We start from the raw sequence: 20369 nt of genomic DNA on the forward strand, positions 1-20369 counted from the left end.
CATGTGGCCTGTCGGTGATGAAACCCACCATCACGCTCCCTGCAAAACCCACTGGTCACGCTCCCTGCAATAACCAGCTGCCTGATAAAAATTAAGATCTGTCTGCCAGGCCCTGTGGCGCACACCTGTGACCCCCGCACTTTGGGAGGCAGGCGGGAGGACCCTTGAGCTTAGGAGTTCAAGACCAGCCTGGGCAACATATGGAGACCTATCTCCAAAAAACATTGTCATAGCGAACAAAGTTCCTGAATATTTGGAATATGCTGATGCCTTTCCTCCTGGATCTATTCCGAGAAGGTACTCGGTGAGCTCCCGGTTCTGAAACAGCCTGGCGCGAGGGACGCTCGGCTTCCACTCTCCGGCTCGCCGGCGCCCCCTGCTGCCCACGGTTGGGAAACGGGAAAGCAGCAGGAGTGCCGGGGACAGACGGGGCGCATCACAGCTGCTCTGCCTGTAACGCGCCCAGCTGGAAAGCGGCTCGGTGTCCTGTAAGTACCGTGTGGCGGGTGTGTTCAGAGCAATCTCCGCAGTAAATGCAGCGCAGCCCTGATTCGCGCGGCCTGTTGGAAGCCTTCCCAGAGCCGCACACGAGTGCATGGGTGGGAAGTTCCCTCCACTCCCTGCGGGAAGGTCGTCGGAAAACGTGGCTGCCCCCGGGAGGGTAAGGGCGGGGACTCCCGGGGGCGCGGCGGGGCCGGGTGGAGTCTCAGCGCCCCTGGGAGTGCTCTGGTCACACGGCCTGGAAGAGCCGGATCGGAAGCGGTGCCGCGTTTCCTGAGACCGACAGCAGCTGCGAGCTGCTTCATCCAGTCACTGCTCATCCCCCCGGATCCCCGGATCCCCGAGGGAGGGCGCCGAGTGCGCGATGCGGGAGGAACACGCTGCAGGGTCCAGTGTCCATGGGGAGCAGCAGGGTTTGAGAGAGGCGTGGGGGGGTCTCAGGAAGCATTTTGGACCAACCCAGGGGATAATGAGACACCACTGGAAGTTTCCCAGCAGACGCAGTGCTGGGGGCTTGCGCTTCTAGAAGATTCTCCGGAGGGCTGAGACGTGGCCCAGTGTGGAAATGGAGAAGCACCCAGGTGTCTGTGGGAGTCCGGGCAGCCTTTGCTCAGGGCATTTTCAGGGAATCTTGCTACGTGACAGGCGCCCTCCTAAGCTCTAGGGCCGTGGACCCCAACCTTTTTGGCACCAGGGTCTCGTTTTGTAGAAGACACTTTTTCCAACAACGGGCGGTGAGATGGTTGAGGGATGAAACTGTTCCACCTCAGATCATCAGGCATGAGATTCTCATAAGGAGCCCACAGCCTGGATCCCTGGCAAGCGCGGTTCACAATAGGGTTCACCGCCTATGAGCTCCTGATGCCACCGCTCGTCACACAGGAGGGGAGCTCCTGATGCCACCGCCCGTCACACAGGAGGGGAGCTCCTGATGCCACCGCTCGTCACACAGGAGGGGAGCTCCTGATGCCACCGCTCGTCACACAAGAGGCGGAGCTCCTGATGCCACCACTCGTCACACAGGAGGGGAGCTCCTGATGCCACCACTGGTCACACAGGAGGGGAGCTCCTGATGCCACCGCTCATCACACAGGAGGGGAGCTCCTGATGCCACCGCTCATCACACAGGAGGGGAGCTCCTGATGCCACCACTCATCACACAGGAGGGGAGCTCCTGATGCCACCGCTCGTCACACAGGAGGGGAGCTCCTGATGCCACCGCTCATCACACAAGAGGCGGAGCTCCTGATGCCACCACTCGTCACACAGGAGGGGAGCTCCTGATGCCACCACTGGTCACACAGGAGGGGAGCTCCTGATGCCACCGCTCATCACACAGGAGGGGAGCTCCTGATGCCACCGCTCATCACACAGGAGGGGAGCTCCTGATGCCACCGCTCGTCACACAGGAGGGGAGCTCCTGATGCCACCGCTCGTCACACAGGAGGGGAGCTCCTGATGCCACCGCTCGTCACACAGGAGGGGAGCTCCTGATGCCACCGCTCGTCACACAGGAGGGGAGCTCCTGATGCCACCGCTCGTCACACAGGAGGGGAGCTCCTGATGCCACCGCTCGTCACACAGGAGGCGGAGCTCCTGATGCCACCGCTCGTCACACAGGAGGGGGGCTCCTGATGCCACCGTTCGTCACACAGGAGGGGGGCTCCTGATGCCACCGCTCGTCACACAGGAGGGGGGCTCCTGATGCCACCGCTCGTCACACAGGAGGGGGGCTCCTGATGCCACCGCTCGTCACACAGGAGGGGGGCTCCTGATGCCACCGCTCGTCACACAGGAGGGGGGCTCCTGATGCCACCGCTCGTCACACAGGAGGCGGAGCTCCTGATGCCACCGCTCGTCACACAGGAGGCGGAGCTCCTGATGCCACCGCTCGTCACACAGGAGGGGGGCTCCTGATGTCACCGCTCGTCACACAGGAGGGGAGCTCCTGATGCCACCGCTCGTCACACAGGAGGGGAGCTCCTGATGCCACCGCTCATCACACAGGCTGAGCTCCTGATGCCACCGCTCATCACACAGGAGGCGGAGCTCCTGATGCCACCGCTCATCACACAGGAGGGGAGCTCCTGATGCCACCGCTCATCACACAGGCTGAGCTCCTGATGCCACCGCTCGTCACACAGGAGGGGAGCTCCTGATGCCACCGCTCGTCACACAGGCTGAGCTCCTGATGCCGCCGCTCGTCACACAGGCTGAGCTCCTGATGCCGCCGCTCATTACACAGGAGGGGAGCTCCTGATGCCACCGCTCGTCACACAGGCTGAGCTCCTGATGCCGCCCTCGTCACACAGGAGGGGAGCTCCTGATGCCACCACTCAACACACAGGCTGAGCTCCTGATGCCGCCGCTCGTCACACAGGAGGCGGAGCACTCTGATGCCACCACTCGTCACACAGGAGGCAGAGCTCAGGTGGTAACACGAGCCAGGGGGAGCAGCCATCAATACAGAGGAAGCCAGAGGAAGCGTCACCTTCTGGCCGCTCACCCCCTGCTGGGCGGTCTGGTTCCTAACAAGCCCTGAGCAGGTACCAGTCCAGGGCCTGGGAGTTGGGACCTCAGCTCTAGGGACAGCGCAGACAAGAGCAACAAAGCCAGAGCCGGTTCGGCATGAATGTTACAGTTCAGTTTGGGGTAGGTGAGGCTGAGATGAACACACAGCATTTCTGGTGTGAGCTTGCATCCTGTGAAGTGGGTTGATTCAGGAAGGACACAGCTGGGACAGGCTCGGGTTTGCTGTCTGGCCCAGGCTGGTAGGGGAGGCTGTTTGAGGGGAGACATCTGCAGAGGCTTGCAGGCAGTGAGGCAGGAAGTCAGGTGGCCACCGTGGGAAGAGGAATAGCCAACACGGGCCCTGGAGGGCCAACGGGGCACTGGGCGGTACAGTCAGCCACAACACAGCACAGCTGCATCCGGAGCAGGAGGCCTGATGGCGCGGCCTGGGGTGACCTTGGGCGGAGGAGTGGAAGGACCGGGCTCGCCGTGTAGGGGTCCCCATAGGCTGCTGAGGCAGGCCATCACTTAGGGGACTGCAAGGGTCCAGCACGGTGGCCTGGTCCTGGGGTGGGAGGGCTGGAAGCCGGCGAGTCTGCAGCTGTAGCCGCTCCAGACAGAGCTGAGGAACAGCCAGGACCTGTGCTGAAGCGTGGTTTATTTCTTGTTTAAAAAATATGATTATTACTATTTTGTGATATCCCTTTGGGTCATTTTCTTTTCCTCTTTTTTTTTCTCACAGCCATGGTTTTTAAAGATACCGGTTTGTGGAACCAGAGGTGGGAGTCACTGAGTCAGAATGACCCTAACCAACCACGACATGTAACCCCTGGAGAACAAGTGAGCCGACCCGATGAGACATACCAAGGCAAAGAATCTCAAAGTGCAGGGGCCGGTTCAGAGCCTGTCAGGACTGTGAGAACCACCGCAGGAAGACGTCGCGTGCGGAAGGTCGCAAGGTGGGGTGGCTTCTGGATGGGAATCCGCACACAGCTCGCTGGCCTGCGGGTCCCCCCAGGATTGTTAAGACACTAGCTCTTCCAAATTGAGCCGGGAGCAGAGCCTGAAGTAGCTCTTGCAGATACTCAAGTCAGCCATTTTAATAAACTGATTTTTAGTTGCGAAAAAAAAAGAAGAGCTGGGAGCTTCTGGCCTGCAAAGCCAGGAGAATCTGCTGCAGTGGGAAAGACTGCGGAGGCCCCACTGGGCGGGGGCTCCAGGTCTGTGTGTGGACAGGATGCGCTGGGGGCTCACAGGTGGGGATGAGGGGAAGCAATGGAGCTGGGAAGCCCCAGGAGGGTTTTTTATTTTTGTTTTTGTTTTTTTTTGAGACAGAGTCTCAAAAAGAGTTGCCCAGGCTGGAGTGCAGTGGCAAGATCACGGCTCACTGCAGCTGCCAACTCCAGAGCTCAAGCAAGCCTCCCACCTCCCACAGGTGTGAGCCACCACGCCTAGTGTTTTATTTTTGTAGATGGAGGTCTCACTGTGTTGCCCAGGCTGGTCTTGAACTCCTCGCAATCAGAGGACTAGGTTTGGTGATAGATCAGATGGGCTCAAGACTGGGGTTGGGGGTGAAGTTCAGACTCGGGGCTCCAGCCACTGAGCAGTGAAGGGAGGCAGCCGTGCTTTGAGGTGCAGGAGACCCGGACAGCAGCAGCGGGTGCAGACGGCTCGGAGGAGCTGCCGTGGGATAATGTGGGGAGTACTGGGCGCCGGCTCATGCTGCGGGTGTGGAGACAGACACCGAGAATGGCAGTAGCTTGGCTAGGACCGTGCGGCAGAAGGCTGGAGGGCCGGGCCCCAGTCCAGGTTCTGCAGCTCACAGCTAAGGTGCTCACCACAGCCCTGGGGGCGGCCTGAGATATTCAGGCACTAAACTCAACTTCTCAGCCCCCCGCTGTGTGTTGTGGTGATGCCAGAGCATTTGCTGTACTGGGTAATTCTAACGTCGTGACAGCACACAGCACGCTGCTGCTCGGGGCCTTAGAGTTTCCTGTTCTCCGCTTGGAATGCTCTCCCTCTAGACACATGCGTGGCTCCCTCTCCATTTTCTCTCAAGTGCCGTCTTCCCGTGTCACTGGAAAGCCCCGTCCCTGCCGCAATCACTTACATTCTCCAATGCCTGCATTTATTTTCCTGTAGCGCATCCCTAGTGGGGGCCGTGGGGAGCTGTGGAGCTGGCCAAGGGGCTGATTTGTCTGATTCTCATCTGCGTCACCTGCAGTGAGACACATTGAGAAAATGGGTCCTCCAGAGCCATTTCCACGTGGTTTGGGGCAGGCACAGAGCCTGTGCAAACTCCCTCACTTGTGCGTCCCTGCGAGGACACCTGCGTCATGCCTGGCTGGCAAGCTTCCCCTTCTTCTGGTGGCCTCAGCCCAATTTTCTCTTGGAAACACTCCCTGTGCCCTGTCTGAGCACTCGGGTATGGGATATGTGTTGGTGACTTTTGTGGAAACCTGATAGAAGAGGACCCAACTCCACACTACCGCCTCTGGGCAGTGGGGTGTCCCTGGGGCCGTGATGGCTGATGGCTGTGGAAAGAGCCTTCCCGGAGTTGAAGCCACAGCGGAGAGACGGAGAGCCGGAGAGCCGGAGAGCCGGAAAGCCGGAGAGCCGAGCCACAGGGGAGAGCCGGAGAGCCGGAGAGCCGAGCCACAGGGGAGAGCCGGAGAGCCGAGCCACAGGTGAGCCGGAGGGAGGTGTCATGAGAGTTTGCGCAGGGGCGTTCAGCCACAGCTAGCCTGCTTTTCCGCGCCCCAGCCAGTGCACTTGCTCTTTAATCGGGGCACAACCTAAAGCTTCCAAACCAGCCTGGTGCCTCTGCCCAGCTGTGTGGTCCCGGCCCGGAGCCCAGGATGCAATGGAAGTGCAAAGCTGGGAGTGAGCTCAGGTCACAGAGCCAGGCTTTCACAGTCTTGTCCCCAGCATTGCTCTCTCGTCTCAGGGGCTGCCTCGTTTTCTCTGTTCTCTATGGCATGGTGCTTATTTTTAGAGTCTGGCATTTCATTTCTAGTGGAATTCAGCAAGTAATTCTTAATAAACCTTCCTGTGTTGCAAGAGCTCTGGGCAGGGCATGGTGGCTCATACGTGTCATCTGAGCACGGTGGGAGGCTGGGGTGGGTGGATCACTTGAGCTCAGGAGTTTGAAACCAGAATGGGCAACAGAGTGAGGTCTCATCTCTACAAAATATAAAAAGAAAGAGCTTCCGCTGGGTCACAGGTGGGGTCAGTTCTGCTGCGGATGGTGCGGTGAATTCACTCACGGGAGCCAAGGGCCACTCCTCCCGCCCTGGTGGGATCGCTGAAGCGTGAGGGCCGTTTCCAAGGCTCCTTTTTTCCTGGTGATTCTTTGCTTAAGGAGAAGGTTTCTGATTTTCTGTTAGATTTTTTCTTTTCCTTTTTTTTTTTTTTTTTTTGAGACAGGGTCTCACTCTCTCAGTCTGCAGTGCAATGGCATGATCTTGGCTAACGGCAGCCTCAACCTTCTGGGCTTAAGTGATTCCCCCACCTCAGCCTCCTGAATAGCTGGGACCACAGGTGAGTACAACCACGCCTGACTAGTTCTTTAATTTTTCAGAGAGAAGGCTGGTCCCTTTATGAAAATTTACGCACAAGCAATCCTCCTCCTGCCTCAGCGTCCCAAAGTGCTGGGATTACAGTATGAGCCACCTCACCGGGCCAGCATTCTTTAAAAATTGGGATATTTGGTGGAATACAGAAAAGTCTACAAAGCACCTTACCTCAGAACAGCTTAAAGAATAGTTTGAAAATAAACACCCATGTGGCCAAGACCCAAGTCAGGAACTAGAACAAGCGGGAGTCCGAGCCCCCCCTGCAGGCTCCTGCCTGACACCACCGCCTCCCTCCGGCAGCGGCCCCTGCCCCGCTTCCCACCGTCAACCTTTCCTTGACAATGTTACCACCCTCCACACCTAAGCAGTGTTTGATTTGCCCTATTTTTTATTTTTTTGTAATGTATTTAAAAAGGCAAAAGATTTATATGATCTGAAGAGAAACCAGAGTACATGTAGCGTGAAGGAATAAGACGCTCTGTGTTGGATAGTGCCTTGCTGTCACAAAACACTTCAAACGGAAATGCACGGGTCTTAACCACATTGGATCTGTTTTGACACAGGCCAGTAACCCACACTCCTACCAAGACAGAGAACATTTCTGTTGCCTCAGAAGCTCCCTCTTGCCCTGCCCTGGCCGGCAGCCCTCGCCCCTGGCCACCAGGAAGGAACAGTTGTTCTGCTTGGTTCCATCACATGGTTCAGCTGGTTCTCGGCCTCTGGGGAGTGATTCCGGCGCTGGGTTTCAGGTCGTCCTTGCTGCTGCCCGCACCAGGAGCTCGTCCCTTTGCGTGGCTGAGCAACACTCCACAGGGAAAGGACTCACGGTTCGTTTATTCTCCTTCTTTCCTTCCAGACCCTCTGGACATGGACACGGTTTGTTTACTCGTCCTCCTGCGGCGGGACGCGGGGACTGTGCCGCCTCTGGCTATCAGTTATGAATAAAACTGATAGGAGTACTCTTTTTGGAGCGCGTATGTTTTTATTTTTCTTGGGATAAATGCCTAAAAATGGGAATTACTGGTCATAGGGTAATTGCATCTTTTAAAGAAATTTTCCATTTTCCACAGCGGTGGTAACATTTGCCCTCCCAGCAGCAGTGTTTGAGGGTTCTGGTTGCTCCCATCCTCAGTAGAACGCAGCGTCTGTGTTCTGTTTCCGACAGCCGGTGGGTGTCCATTGTTATCTGACGGTGGTTTTTATTTGCATTTCTCTGATGCTTTCTGTGTTGAGCACATTTCCGTGCACTTTCTGGCTCCTCATGTCTCCTTTGGGGAGTGTCTGTTTAAATTTCCTGCCCATACATTTACTGGGTTATTCTTTTGTTACTGGGTTGTATAAATTCATCGACTAATCTACATACACACTTTGTTAAATCCACGTATGGCAGATTTTTTCCTCCTAGTCAGTCTTGGTTATTTATTTTCTTAACCGTATCTTTTGATGAGCAGAAGTTTTTCATTTGCTGATGTCTGCAAGGGGTTTCTCAAGGTTATTACATTTTTCCGAGAACCGACTTTTGGCTTCCTCGATTTCCTCCATCGTGTATTTTCTATTCTACTGAATTCTGCTCCTGTCTTGATCATTTCCTTCCTCCTTCAGTGTTTAATTTGCTCTTCTTTCCCTAGCTGCTTAAGATGGATGCACAGATTCACCTTCTTTTTCACTTATTTGTTGAGATGGAGTTTCATTCCTGTTGCCCAGGCGGGAGTGCAATGGCACAACCTCGGCTCACTGCACCCTCTGTCTCCCAGATTCAAGCGATTCTCCTGCCTCAGCCTCCCGAGTAGCTGGGATTACAGGCATGTGTCACCACACCTGGCTAATTTTGGTATTTTCAGTAGAGATGGGGTTTCACCTTGTTGGCCAAGGTGGTCTTGATCTCTTGACCTTGTGATCTGCCCATCTCAGCCTCCCAACGTGCTGGGATTGCAGGTGTGAGTCACCGCGCAGCCCCCACTGGCCTCAGGAAGGAATTCCGTGAGTTTTTGATTCCAGTGACCAAAGAAGCTGGACAGCAATGCAGAGAAGGCAGGGGCCGCGGAAGGCTGCAGGAGCTTTGGGGGATGCTGCCGGGGCCGTGGAGGGCTGCAGGAGCTTTGGGGGATGCTCCCGGGGCTGTGGGGGGCTGCAGGAGCTTTGGGGGATGCTCCCGGGGCCATGGGGGGCTGCAGGAGCTTTGGGGGATGCTGCCGGGGCCGTGGGGGGCTGCAGGAGCTTTGGGGGATGCTGCCGGGGCCGTGGAGGGCTGCAGGAGCTTTGGGGGATGCTGCCGGGGCCGTGGAGGGCTGTAGCAGCCTCCGGGGCCTGCTCCAGGAACAGGGAGAGGCTCCTGTCTGGAAAGCCAGGGGAACACCGAACAGGAAGGGGAGCTGAAGAGAGGAGCAGAAGAGCAGTATCATGTGATGGAAAAGCATGAAAGGACCTGGGGAAAGGGGAGTAGACTGGTTTGGCTAGAGCCAAGGGTTGGAAGATCAGAATTTGGAAATATTCAGAAAAATACATGCTTTCACTTTCCAGTAACAGGGAACCCAACCAAACCTGGGTCAAACTCTAACTTTTAATCCAGCAATGGACTGACTCATGTTCTGAAAAAGTCAGGAGGTATGGCGGGCCTCAGACAAGGCCAATCCAGAGTTCAAAGCCACACCAAGGACTTTGCATTTGTATCTCTCCTCTCTTCTTCTGGAGGCTTCGTCCTGACTCTACCTCCCTGGCTTGAAGCCAATGTGCCAAGTGACCAATTTGCCAAAAACATGATTTAAGGAATATACTTCTTTAAAACAGTCAATGAACATGCACACGCGCGCGCGCACACACACACACACACACGGATTTTGAGGTGGAGTCTTGCTCTGTTACCCAGGCTGGAGTGCAGCGGTTTGCCGCTGAAACGGCTTACAATCATGCACCTCCTAGCATTTATGCATGCCCGTGGGGAATCCTCCTCTTTTGTGTGGGCTGCACCTAGTGACTTGTTTCTAATGAACAGAATGAAGAAGAGGTGATGGGATGTTCCTTCTGCAGTTAGGCTTTGAAAGACTAAGACTCTGGGACTTACTTGGCTTGCACTTTCTCTCTCTGGCTCTTTTTCGTGTTTGTTCTGATGCAGCAAACTGTCTTGTTGTGAGATGCCTCGTGGAGAGTCCCAGTTGGCAAGAAACTGAGCAGTGAGGTCCTCGGCTGGCCCAACAGCCTGAGAGAAGCTGAATCCTGCTAACAGGAGGAGTGACTTTGGAAGTGGAACTTCCCCTATTGAGCCTTCAGATGAGACCATAACCTCAGCCAACACTTTGATTGCAGCCTCACGAGAAAACCTGAAAAGAGAACTCATCTAAGTTGTGCCAAATTTCCTGACACAGACACTGTAAGCTAATACATGTATGTTGTTTTCAGCCTCTACGTTTTGGGGTAATTTGTTATTCAGCAATAAATGATAAATAGGTACACTACTGGGATTTTTTTTTTTTTGAGAAACAGGGTTTCGCTCTTGTTACCCAGGCTGGAGTGCAATGGCGCGATCTCGGCTCACCGCAACCTCCGCCTCCTGGGTTCAGGCAATTCTCCTGCCTCAGCCTCCTGAGTAGCTGGGATTACAGGCACGCGCCACAGTGACCAGCTAATTTTTTGTAATTTTTAGTAGAGACGGGGTTTCACCATGTTGACCAGGATGGTCTCGATCTCTTGACCTCGTGATCCACCTGCCTCGGCCTCCCAAAGTGCTGGGATTACAGGCTTGAGCCACCGCGCCCGGCCACTACTGGGATTTTTACTGGAAGTCTATTAAGCCTATAGGTCACTTTGGGGAGAAATGACTTCTTTACCATAGCTGAGGTTTCCAGGCAAAGAACAATACAACTATATTATGTAGACTTTCTTCAATATCTCTCAGACTTTTATGATTTTCTTTCTAGAGATCTTGCACATTTATACTGAGAGACTTCATTTTTTTGTATTATTGTAAACTGTTAATTTTCTTTTCTAATTATTTTTAGATAGATTTTAATCCAGCAATATTGTTAAACTATTTTATTAATTCTAATAACTTATCTGTACATGTTTTAGGTTTTCTACCTGTACAATTATACCATCCTCAAAAAATGTTTTTTTCTCTCTCTAGATCTTTCATTATATTATTACTGCTTTGCTATGATGTCTAGATCCTCAGTACAATGTAGAATGGAAATTATAATCCTGGGGCCTAATTGTCTCATTTCGGGTCTCCCAGAATCTTCTATCATTTCTTATGATGATCTGTCACTTCGTGTGATAATCTGGTATCTTTCTTCCTTCTTTTTCTTTCTTTTCTTCCTTCCTTCCTTCCTTTTTATAGACACACTTCATTGTTTATGAAGTTCCTTACAAGGCCGGGCATGGTGGCGTACTCCTGTAATCCAAGCACTTTGGAGGCCAAGGTGGGTGGATCACCTGAGGTCGGGAGTTCATGACCAGCCTGACCAACATGGTGAAACCCCATCTTTAAAAAAATAAATAAATAAAAATGTAAAAAAAGAAGTTCCTTTCTACGGGGGTGGTGATGGGCATCTATAGTCCCAGCTACTTGGGAGGCTGAGGCAGGAGGACAATCGTTTGAACCCAGAAGGTGGGGGTTACAGTGAGCCAAGATTGTGGTACTGCACTCCAGCCTGGGTGACAGAGTGAGACTCTGTCTCAAAAAAAAAAACAGTTTCTTTCTAATCCAAGTTTGCTTAAACTTTAAAAAAATACTCATAAATCAATGTTGAATTTTATTTAATTATTTTTTCCGCACTGAATTCTACGAATATGAGTAAGATTGGTCTATGACTTTCCTTCCTCACACTCTCCTCATCCAAGTTTGGTGCCTAGATTATGCTACTCTGATGAAATGAGTGGAGAGCATTACCCTATTTTCCTTCTTTCATTCTTCTTCTGTTTTTATTTAGGGTCTCACTGTCATCTGGCCTGGAGTGTTCTGGCATGGTCATTGCTCACTGCAGCCTCAATCTCCCAGGCTCAAGTGATCCTCCTGCCTCAGCCTCCTGAGCTGCTGGGGCCACAGGTGTGTGCCACCATGCATGGCTAATTTAAATTTTTTTCTGTAGAGATGGGGTCTTGCCATGTTGCCCAGGCTAGTCTTGAACTCCTGGGGTCAAGCAATCCTCCTGCCTTGGACTCCCCAAGTGTTGGGATTATAGGCATAAGCCACTGTGCCTGGCTAGCCCTATTTTCCATTATCTGGAAGAGTTTGTGTAAGTGGGTTTTTTTTTTTTTTTTTGAGACAGAGTCTCATTCTGTTGCCCAGGCTGGAGTGCAGTGGCATGATCTCAGCTCACTGCAACCTCCACTGCCTCCCAGGTTCAAGCAATTCTCATGCTTCACCTTTCTGAGTACCTGGGATCATAGACATGCGCCAGGCTACCATGCTGGGCTAACTTTTGTATTTTTAGTAGAGATGGGGTTTTACCATGTTGGCCAGGCTGGTCTCGAACTCCTGACCCCTAGTGATCTGACTGCCTCAGCCTCCCAGAGTGCTGGGATGAGCCACCACACCTGGCCTGTATACAATTTTCATTATTTGTTCCTGCACATTTGGTAGAAACTGCCAGTGAAGCCATCTGTGCTTAGATGGGAAAATGTCTATTTGGGAAAAGATTTTTCACTGCTGATTCAGTGTCTTTAAAAATCTATTTTTTTCTGCATTAGTTTTGTTAAATTTCCAGGAATTTATTCATTTTATCTTAGAATTTTAAATTTATTGACACAAAACTTACATGATCTTTTTTTATTTTTAAATATCTAAGGCATTTCAATAAATTTTTCAGAAGTTAGGGAATTACATGGGTATTTCAAATCATCACTTCTGGCCTAGTTTATCTGTTGTCTCCCCCGTTTCATCAATTTCTGCCTTTTGTTTGTTAGTTCCTTCTTTACTCCGTTTGGGTGCGGTTTACCATCTTTGTAAGTTCCCGAGATAGATGATTAGCGCCTTACCTGCTTAGCTCCTTCCCGTCAGCTGCTTCCTTCTGCTGTGCACACCTGGAAGTGTAACATACTCAGTATGGCTTTAGCTGTACTCCACAAACATCGTGTTTCCTGCTTTCATTACGGCTTACTAAGAGCATTTTTAACTTTTATCATCCTTCGTCGTTCGACCAAAATCGGTTATGTAAAAGTGTGTTTGCTAATTTTCAAACGTGACTGATGGATTTCTAGCTTAGCCGCATTGTGGACAGAGAATATGCTCTGTACGATTTTAATTATTTGACGTTTTTTGGACTTGGAATGTGGTTAATATTTATAAAAGTCCTGCTTGGGCTTGTAAATATTGTGTGCTGTTAAGGGAGACTATATTTGTCTATTAGACCAAGTGGATTAATGCAGTTATTCGGCATTTACTGTGCTTATTGTGTTTTTTGTTTGTTTTTTGAGATGAAGTCTTGCTTTGTCACCCAGGCTGGAGTGCAATGGCATGGTCTTGGCTCACTGCAACCTCTGCCTCCCGGTTCAAGCCATTCTCCTGCCTCAGTCTCCAGAGGAGCTGGGATCACAGGCACGCACCACCACGCCCAGCTAATTTTTTGTATTTTTAGTAGAGATGGGGTTTCACCATCTTGGTCAGGCTAGCCTGGAACTCCTGACATTGTGATCCGCCTGCCTCGGCCTCCTAAAGTGCTGGGATTACAGGCGTGAGCCACCGCGCCTGGCCTATGTGTGCTTGTTGTTTACTTATCTGTTTATTCTAATAATTACTGAGGCAGGGACCTTAATTTCTTCCATGATGATTAGGGATTTTTCTACTTTTTATACATTTCTGTCAAATTTCTCTTTATATGTTTTTAGGTTGTGTTGTTATGTCCATATACATTTAAATTTTATATATCTTCTTGATGAATTGAACCCTTTAATATAGGTGACCATCTTTATACAAACACATCTGCCATCAAGCCTACTTTCTCAGGTACCAATATAGCTCCCCAGCTTTGGGGTTGGGGCATTGGTGTAGACACGAGATGCTTTTTCCCACCCATTTACGTTCATGTCACCTCTATTCTTAAGTTTTATGATGTGTCTTTTTTCCTAAATGAATTTTTCCACATTCAAGGTTCCTTGTGGTGTTTATCATCTACAGCAAGTCAGCTGTCAACAAATTCTGTTCATTTTTCTTCTTCTGAAAATGTTCAATTTCACGTTATTCTCGAAGGGTCTTTTCTCTGCACGTAGCATTCTGACGCCTGTTTTCCGTCAGCCCTTCGCAGTGCCTTCCCCTCCCTTCCACCCTTCGTGCTTCCTGAAGCACAGCTGTCGGTCCCCCGGACATGACGCATCCTTTCTCTCTGGCTCAAGAGTTTTTCTTTGCCTTAATTTCCATGTTTGGCCGATTTTAAGCCTCTGTTTTTTCACATATTTTTTTCTTAACCACAGTCTTCTCTTCTTCTATGACTGATAACACAGATGTTAGACCTTTTCATATTATCAGCGGTTGGAGACCAGGCTGGCCAGCATGGCGAAACCCTGTCCCTGCAAAAATTAGCCGGGCGCTGTGGTGTGCGCCTGTAGTCCCAGCTACTCGGGAGGCTCAGGCAAGAGAATCGCTTGAATCACGGAGGCAGAGGTTGCAGTGAGCCAAGTTTGTGCCATTATACTCCAGCCTGGGCAACAGAGTGAGACTTTGTGTCAAAAAAGAAAAGAACTCCTGACCTCAGGTGATCGGCCTGCCTCAGCCTCCGAAAGTGCTGGGATTACAGGAGTGAGCAACCACACCTGGCCTGTTTTCTTCTTTATTACCCATTTTTTTGTATTTTTTTTAAAGACAGGATCTGGCTCTGTCACCTAAGCTGGAGTACAGTGACATGATCATAGTTCACTGGAACCTTGAACTCCTGGGCTTAAGCTATCCCCCTACCTCAGCCTCCCAGGTAGCTGAACCTATAGGCACACACGCCACGCCCACTAATTTTTAATTTTCTAGTAGAGACAGGGTCTCACTATATTGCCCAGACTGGTCTTTATTTTTACTTTTTTTTTGAGATGGAGCCTTGCTCTGTTGCCCAAGCTGGAGTGCAGTGGCATGATCTCGGTTCACTGCAACTTCTGCCTCCCAGGTTCAAGCGATTCTCCTGCCTCAGCCTCCCAAGTAGCTGGGACTACAGGCAGCCACCACCACACTCAGCTAATTTTTGTATTTTTTTTTAGTAGAGGTGGGGTTTCGCCATCTCTACTAAGTGCTGGTGTGAGCCACCACACACGTCCCAGGCTGGTCTTAAACTCCTGGGCTCAAGGGACCCTCCTGCCTTGGCCTCCTAATGTCGTGGGATCACAGGTGTGGGCCACAGAGCCCAGCCTGTTCTTTTTTAAGACTTTGAGAATCATTTTTTAAAAATCTTAAAATAATTGTAATTGGTTTTTCAATTAAAAGATGTGGAGAACGGTGCAGTTAGTTTTAAATAAGCTGCTTCATGCTTGAGGTGTTCGGCCCCTGTGTGTCCTTGAGTCAAACAAGCATGTGCTCATCTGGGCGGGCTCCTCTTCCTGTGAGTGTGAATGCTGCTCAGCAGGTGCTGCCGCTCCAATCAGCCTCTCTAGGAGGATCACTCACCTGCCGCTCCAATCAGCCTCTCTAGGAGGATCACTCACCTGCCGCTCCGATCAGCCTGTCCAGGAGGATCACTCACCTGCCGCTCCAATCAGCCTCTCTAGGAGGATCACTCACCTGCCGCTCCAATCAACCTGTCCAGGAGGATCACTCACCTGCCGCTCCAATCATCCTCTCTAGGAGGATCACTCACCTGCCGCTCCAATCAGCCTGTCCAGGAGGATCACTCACCTGCCGCTCCGATCAGCCTGTCCAGGAGGATCACTCACCTGCCGCTCCAAGCAGCCTGTCCAGGAGGATCACTTAACATTGACTTTTTTTCTGAGTATATGTGTATGTGTAATTGACATGTAATAATTGTACATATTATTTTTTAACATTCCATTTCCCCCTGCTTGTTTGGAAATTATATATTCTGTTTCTATTCTTTTTGCAACTACCTAGAAACGACAGAATGCATAATCAACTTATCCAAGTTGAAACTAGCCAGTGCCTTTCCCCCACTTTGAACAAACCCATTGACTCCGTTTAACCCCTCCTGAGCCGTGTGTTATTTTAATTGTACCTTTTTAAACTTAAAAGGTGTTACTAGTATTGTTCTGTAAAATCTTTTTTTTTCTTTTTTCTTTTTTTTTTGAGACAGAATCTCACTCTGTCACCCAGGCTAGAGTGCAATGGTGTGATCCCGGCTCACTGTAGCCTCCACCTCCAGGGTTCAAGTGATTCTCCTGCCTCAGCCTCCTGAGTAGCTGGGACTACAGGTGCGTGCCACCACGCCCAGATAATTTTTGGATTTTTAATAGAGATGGGGGTGTCGCCATGTTAACTAGGCTGGTCTCAAACTCCTGACTTCAGCCTCCCAAAGTGCTGGGATTACAGGTGTGAGCCACCTCACTCGGCCTGTTTTATAAAATCAGCTTTTGTTTACCTTTATGTACTTTTTATTATTTCTTGCATTTTCTGCCTCCTCAGATAAATTTAGGTCCATCTGAAAATTAAATTTCCCCTTAGTAACAGGTATCTGGCCGCAAACTCTCTGACTAATTTTTGATTGTCTGAAAATGCAAATATTTTCCCCTTCTGGAAAACTGTTCACACGGGGTCTAAAATTCTTGTTTAGCTATTAACTTTTCTTTCTGTGCACTGATAACGTTATCCTAGTGTTTTCCGGCTTCCGTAGTAACAGTTAGAAGCCAGCTGTCATTCTGAGGACCAAACCCTTGAAAGGCTGTTTTGAAATCATTTACTGTAATGTGCCTGAGTTTTCTGTTTTTATCTGCTTGGAATTTGTTGGGTTTCTTGAATTTTTCTTATTTTTTTCTTTCTTTTTTTTTTTTTTTTTGAGACAGAGTCTTGCTCTGTCACCAAGGCTGAAGTGCAGTGGCATGATCTCGGCTCACCACAACCTCCACCTCCTGGGTTCAAGCAATTCTCCTGCCTCAGCCTCCTGAGTAGCTGGGATTACAGGCACCTGCCACCATGCCCGGCTAATTTTTGTAGTTTTAGTAGAGACAGGGTTTCACCATGCTGGCAAGGCTGATCTTGAGCTCCTGACCTCGTGATCCGCACGCCTCAGCCTCCCAAAATGCTGGGATTACAGGCATGAGCCACTGCACCCGGCCTATTTCTTTTACCAGTACTATCAAAGACTCAGCTGTTATTGCTTCTGGCCCATTTCTGTCTGATCTTTCGGGAACACTAATTGAACATATATTAAACCTTTACTTTTTTTTCCTCTGTTTGCCATCTCTCTTAAAGTCTCTTTCTGATTTTTAGTTTTTTGTGTCTCTGGCTTTTCTAGATGGTTTCTTCACCCCGTTTTATGTTTACTCATTCTTTGGCTGTGGCTAATTTGTTATGAAACCTGGTTTTTAATTTTGGTTGTTATATTTTTTCATTTCCAGAAATTCCACTGGGTTGCTTTTCAAATATGCTAGTCTGTTTTACACAGTTCCTGGCTTTCCCCAGAAAATTCCATCTTGCTTTTGATGCCTCTAATCAGAGTGTGCATAGTTTTAATATCCTCGTCTCGTAATTTGAATATCTGAGGTCTTTCCAGGTCTGTTTGGCTGTCTCCTCCTTCCCGCCTCCCCCTCCTCCTTCCTGCCTCCTCCTCCTCCATTTTTCTTTTTATCTTATTTTCCATGTCATGTTTGCTTTTGACTGTCCATGAAAAACTGCTTGTAGGGGTCCTGTGAGCCCTACATGAAGCTGTCCCTCCAAAGAGGCTGGAATTTGCTTCTTCCAGGCGCCCAGGGGACGTGGAAAGCAGGGACCACTTCACCTTAAATTACAGGCTTGAAGTGTTCCAGGTCATGCGTGTGATCCAGGTCACCCTCGTGATGCAGGTTTGGACATAACTGGCTCATGCTTCCCTCTACTCTGAAAAGGGTTGCCTCCTGCTCCTGCTCCTGCCCCTGCCCCGCCTTTCTTGCCATCCCCTGACTGTGTGGGGTTAGGGGCATTACCTCTGATTCTCCGTTACCCTCAGGGGTAGCCTCCGGGGCCTGAGTTTTATGGAGAGAGGGCTTCCTCCCACACTCCCCACTTGCTTGTGCCTCTTGCCCTGAAAGACCATTAAAAACTACACTCATGCACTAGCATGGGTATCAGAAAAAAAACAACTCTGCTCCAGTAAACCTGGGCAGGCAGTGCCCGGCAGCAAAAGGAGCTGCTGGCTTCAGCCAACCCGTCTGGGTTCCCACTTTGATGTAAATTTTTGGCCTAGTAAGTCCCTGCTGTCTTATCACTTCCCTGATGACTGCGAAGAGATTTTAAAAATCTTAGTAGCATTTTCTTTTCTTTCTTTTTTTTGAGATAGTCTCACAGTGCTGTTGCCCCGGCTGGAGTTTGGTGGCACAATCTTGGCTCACTGCAACCTCTGTTGCAGGGGTTTGAGTGATTCTCCTGCCTCAGCCTCCTGAGCAGCTGGGATTACAGGTGCCCACCACCATGCCCGACTAATTTTTGTATTTTTAGTAGAGTCGGGGTTTTGCCATGTTGGCCAGGCTGGTCCTGAACTCCGGACCTCAGGTGATCCACCTGCCTTGGCTTCCCAAAGTGCTGGGATTACAGGCTTGAGCCACCGCGCCCGGCTTGTCTCTGCTTTTTAAACTCAGTATCTGTCATAGTCACATGGTTGATCCCCAACTTTCATTCCACGTGGATAAGTCAGCTGAGCTGAGCAGGGTTATTCTACTTCTCTTGTGAATGATGCTTTAGATGGTTTAGAAGGAAAGTTTGCTCCAAGGATTCTGGGAAAAGAGACTTTATCCCTCCTTTTGATCCCTGTCATTACTAGGTGTGATGCATGGAGCTGCTGCAGCCACCTTGGCACCATGTGGCGAGCCTCAGACTGAAGATGGGGATAAGAGGGAAAGGAGCCTGTGTCTTTGGTGTTGATGCTATGGAGATGTTTAATCGGCCAGTATTGGTGTCTGCTGTATCTCTGGACTTCTCGCTACGTGAGGTGATATATTTACTTATTTATTTTTTTTGAGACAAGTCTTGATCTGTCACCCAGGCTAGAGTGCAATGGCGTGGTCTCGCCTCACTGCAACCTCCGCCTTCTGGGTCCAAGCAATTCTCCTCCCTCAGCCACCCAAGTAGCTGAGATTACAGGTAACTGCCATCACGCCTGGCTAATTTTTGTATTTTTAGTAGACATGGGGTTTCACCATGTTGGCCAGGATGGTCTCAAACTCCTGACCTAATAATCTGCCCGCCTCGACCTCCCAAAGTGCTGGGATTACAAGTGTGAGCCACACACCGGCCTATTTACTTATTTTTTAAGCGTGATGGAGGGTTTTTTATTTTCTGTGTTTTTGGTTACTTGCTGCTAAGATATTGAACTGATATAATATTCTGTCATAAAATTGTTTATTTTTCTTTTCTTTTTTTTTTTTGAGGCAGAGTCTCACTCTGTCGCCAGGCTGGAATGCAGTGGTTGGCTCACTGCAACCTCTGCCGCCCAGGTTCAAGCGATTCTCCTGCTTCAGCCTCCTGAGTAGCTGGGACTACAGATGCACACCACCGTGCCTGGCTAAGTTTTGTATTTTTAGTAGAGATGGGGTTTCATCATCTTGGCCAGGCTGGTCTTAAACTCCTGACCTCGTGATCCACCCACCTCAGCCTCCCAAAGTGCCGGGATTACAGGCGTGAACCAGCACGCTTGGCCAAAATTGTGTTTCTATATAGTTCTCATATCTATAATTTTAGATTCATTACTTTGAAACAATTTCACATTTATGGAAGAGCTGTGGCAGTGGTGACTGGACCCATGCCGTCCCTCATCCGAGTTCACCTTCTTCTTTCTCTTCTTGCAAAAAACACTGCTCCTTCATTGGAGTGTGATCACAGTCTTTCTGAGCAGGTGCTCGTTGTCAGATAAGCGGGTTTCTCCTCTGCATTTTGTAGGATTTCCTGATACTTCTCTCAGGACCTGGTTTTCTTCTACCCATGGGTTCAATACGGCAGATCACCCACTCATTGTCTGTTTCAATTTCCTTCTGGCCCCTTCCTGGATGCAGAGATTGAAGCGTTAGACATCAGTTCCTCTGGTGGCTCTCGGGTTCCAGATGCGATTCAGTTTCCACTAATCTTGAACAAGATTTGGGGTCAGGATTTGGTTAAGGGGAAGAGAGGCTGTACTGTGAGGGTCGTCATTTTGCTGCTGTGGATCTATTGGGGGTGGCATATTGCTGGGGCCCAAAGTTCCTGACCCCTGGAGGGAGTATAGCTGGTGCTGTGTGATCACGGAGCCAGTGGCGAGGACAGTGGGTTTCTGAACACAGCCTTTTCTGAACTGCGTTTGTTTGAAGAGTTTTTGTCACAATAGCTGTTCCCTTGCTGAGCTGGCTCTGTGGGGTTATTCTGGGAGTGACATCCTGAGACCCCGCCTGGAGCCCATTCTTCCAGTCCCTCGATGATTTTATAAGCACTCAATTTCTCGTATTAAAATTATTTCTGCCAGAAATTGTGTTGTTCCTTTATATGCATTTAACCCATGACAGTATTTTCTCAAGTGGTCGCAAGCACTGCATCCTCAGGGATGGGCACCTGAGACGTATCTGCCTGGTTGAGTTTAAAGGCAGAAGATTCTTGTTGCCTTGTTATGGCTAGAACGGGTTGCCATAGCGTACAGTCAGCACTGGGTTACTATAGCAGAAGGTCAGCCTCGGGTTACCATAGCGCACGGTCAGCGTCGG

General features: G+C 50.2%; 1 long non-coding RNA gene across 12 annotated transcripts; it reads left to right on the forward strand.

Moving 5' to 3' along the window:
• Window positions 1-1834: 1834 nt before the first annotated feature.
• On the forward strand, window positions 1835-20137 carry LOC144578785 (uncharacterized). 12 transcript variants are annotated; one of them, XR_013525208.1, is made up of 11 exons: window positions 1835-3047; window positions 3755-5699; window positions 6439-6552; window positions 7151-7414; window positions 9700-9954; window positions 10921-11002; window positions 11513-11628; window positions 15182-15495; window positions 17411-17510; window positions 18464-18631; window positions 19579-20137. It is a non-coding gene; the product is annotated as an uncharacterized LOC144578785 (long non-coding RNA). The 12 variants fall into 12 exon arrangements; XR_013525210.1 differs by lacking the exon at window positions 11513-11628; XR_013525213.1 differs by lacking the exon at window positions 7151-7414 and having other exon boundaries at window positions 9700-9968.
• Window positions 20138-20369: the final 232 nt, after the last annotated feature.

The sequence above is a fragment of the Callithrix jacchus genome, chromosome 12, assembly GCF_049354715.1.
Source record: "Callithrix jacchus isolate 240 chromosome 12, calJac240_pri, whole genome shotgun sequence".
Classification (NCBI taxonomy): Eukaryota; Metazoa; Chordata; class Mammalia; order Primates; family Cebidae; genus Callithrix; species Callithrix jacchus.